Genomic DNA, 3,349 nt, shown 5'->3' on the forward strand with positions numbered 1-3,349 from the left:
TGGAAACCCCCTGGCTTTCCCTGGCTTTGCCCTTGGCCCTTGGTCCCTCCTCCTACCCTGTTTTCGGCCCATTTCTCTAGGCGTGCATCAGTGGCCAGGACTACCACGTTGCCTGACACCTCGGCTCGGTGCCTCGCCTGTGGGCCACTTTGGGCCGGAGCTACCGGTGGGAGCTGATTCAAGAGCCTGGCCCAGCGCTGTAGCTTTGATGGGCTTTCATCCTCCCGCCTGCGCTCCTTGCCTGGACGCCTGGGGAGCTGCATAGCCTTGCCCCTGGCTATCCGCTTTCAGTGGGAGAGGCCCTTCTCTCTGAATACAGGAGGACGCGGAGGTGAGGAGGTGAGACTTGGGCACTCTCGTCTCTGCAGCCTGAGAGCTGAGCCTGCGCCAAAGCCATCTGCCTTCACCCAACTTTCCCAAGGAGCAGACAAGATAAAGGACAGACGGAATGAACACTGAACAACTTGTTAATGATTTTATTGCAGGTTAAATCAAATGTCTCCAGTAAAACTACAGGAGACCTGCTTTAACCTTACCCTGCTGTAAATATGTATTAACTCAATTACTATCAGCAATTAAGGCCTAGTTTGGGAACAGTGGTCTGAGACAAAAAAGACATTATCATCCTGGGAAATGAATCCAGAATAAAAGGAATTTATTCCACCTTAGCTAATGAGCAGCTGTATGGGGATGGAAATGAAGGCCTTTGCCTCGGAATTGCTTTTGACCGTTCATACAAGGAGAGGAGAAAAGGTTCGCCTTTACGTAAAGCTCTTGGAAGCACATTAGGGACATTGTTACAATGCAAATGAGGAAGACCGTTGTGTTTGGGTGGTTTATGGGTTTAGTAAAAGGAGTAACATTTCAATTAGTGGGGAAGGAATGAGAACCTGCCTCAAAGAGGCTTAATTGGCAACTTGGCTTTCCCAGGGGGCTTTGAAGTAGCATCAGAGAAGGAAAGTTTTCAGAGATGGGTGGAGAATAGAGCAACTATAGGGCCCTTGCTGTGCCTGTGAGAGGGCAGATGGGGTGCTCAGAAGGTAAAACCCACAGCACTACACAAATCCCAGCCCCGCGCGAGCGCCCGCTCCAGTCTTCCGGGCTTCTGAGTGGTTTTCTCCACACCGCTTCACCCAACTCCCCCTCTGAGAGCGTCAGGACCCAGCCGTTTCTAAAGCAGCAGTCTCCACGAAGCCATCTCGCTTTAAAGGCTGCAGCCCTAACCTCACCAGTGTGGAATTCCTTTTTTCCTTCTCAAGAGCCCCTTTTGCTGGGTCTCTAAGTTCAGTCCAGCAAACTGGGGAATTCAACTCCTAATTGCAGTGAGTTACGAGGGAGGGTGCAATATTGCATACAAATGTGTATTTTCTGTGCATGTGTGTTCAAGGACTACAAAGTCTGAAGACTGAGGATTCAAGTATGATCGCACCTTAGGGCAAGGGATTGCACAGGTGACTCGTCAAGGTGGGGCTCTCAGATTTCACAAGTTGCAAAGGCGTCCAGATCGACATTATCCTACGGTCTCGTCTTTCCTAGCCGTGGCATCCTCATGAGGTCTTTTGTCATGTAGTTCATGCTCACAAGTCACTCAAATCTTCATGCATCTTGACTGATTTGAGGTTTTACTTCTTAATTCAGTCATTCACAGGGTATGGCAAACTTTTTGTTTTCTAACATGGAGGAAATCTCCAAAGGAAATGTTACAGATAATATGCCAAGATAATTGTTTGCAATGAAGTCTGGAAGAAAATTCAGCTAACCCTGTGTTTTAGCTGCAAGAGAGCAATCTGACCAGGGGTTTGGAGAGCTGTCCAAACCAAGCCTCTAAGTGGTATGCTGGTCTTTCTGAGCTTGAGAAAAAAAGAATGAAGAACTTCCAAGTGACTCCACCAGTCCCTCGGTTCTCTTGATGTTGACTTTGGGGAGAATGAGTTCAACACCCTTCCCATATGCGCATCTGTGAACGTGGATTGGATTTTGCTTGAGATCTTAGCACTGAACCCTGAACTAAAGGAGGCACTAAGCCTCCATCTGAAGCAATCAGTCCCCAAAGCACAGGACTCTGAGCCAGGCTCTCTCCCTTCATCCTCCCCTCTCCTGCGGGTGGCTTCTCCTGGAACACTGGCTCATATCTCTGGAGCCTGTGGTTTGGGGATTGCCATTAGACAAGAGAGCCTGGAGAGTTTACTTTGGGTCTAAAATGGGAACTGGACCCACTCTCTGAGTAATGCTCATCACTCAGCAGCTCTCAGCCGGTGGCCTACAACTTCACAATTGACCCCTCTTCCCACCACCGTGGGTTGCTGTGTAGAGCAATCACTTCCCTCCTAAGCCTCATCTCCTGCTGCCTCCTCAAAGTTGCGATGGTTAGAAAACATGGCATCTGTATGCACCCTGCACGTTCTTGCATGCCAGGAAAGCTGAGCCACCATGCAGTCGCATGGCATGTCCGATCCATCATGCCACTGTGAGGAAACAGGACGAGGACCAGAAAATCAGCACAGCAACATAAGTTCCTGACTGCTGCTGTGAGTGGACCGGAGATGCTGCACCAGTGACCCAGTCACTGCAGCAACTAGAAGCTGGGATTGACTGGATGCCTTGGGACAGCACAGAATCCATTTCAAGTGCTGAAAAGGACCTTAATAGTATTCTAACCAATATACGGATGGGAAACGGAGGCCCGGAGAGGGAAGATTCCTACCCGGGTGCCTGCAGGGAGAGAAGAGCAGAGCTGATACCCAAACCCAGGTGGGGGTACTGAGGCCAGTGCCCTCCCTTCTCATATGACTGAATCTCAGCTTCACTTTCCAGTGTGTTTTTGCCTTGGCGAGGGTGGAAATGAGTTTCCAAAACTCTGCAAAGAGAGAGGTATGCTGAGGGGCCAGACGAAGCCCATGAGCATTTACCATAGATCTCCCTAAAATGGATAATCAATCAAGACGTTGTTGTATACTCTTGCTTCCTTGAGGGAGCATCTTGTGTACTTTCTCCTTGTTCCTCAGACCCCTTCACTATAACAAAAGCTGCCTCTGTGGTGATTTCGTTAATGCTCGGGAGAAAATTCTCATATTAGAGCATTATTTTCAAAATGCACTCTTCAATGTCCAAAATATTTCCATTCCCAATATCTCACAATCTTTTTTATTTTTTTATTTTTTCTATAATTTCAACTTTTATTTTATATTCAGAGGGTAGATGTGCAGGTTTATTACCTGGGTGTATTGCAGGATGGCAAGGTTTGGAGACACAAATAATCCTGTTACCCAGGTACCGACCATAGTACCCAATAGTTTGTTTTTCAACCCCTGTCCCCCCTCCCCCTCCAGTAGTCCTCAGTTTCTATTAC

This window comes from Gorilla gorilla, chromosome 2 (genome assembly GCF_029281585.2).
Source record: "Gorilla gorilla gorilla isolate KB3781 chromosome 2, NHGRI_mGorGor1-v2.1_pri, whole genome shotgun sequence".
NCBI lineage: Eukaryota > Metazoa > Chordata > Mammalia > Primates > Hominidae > Gorilla > Gorilla gorilla.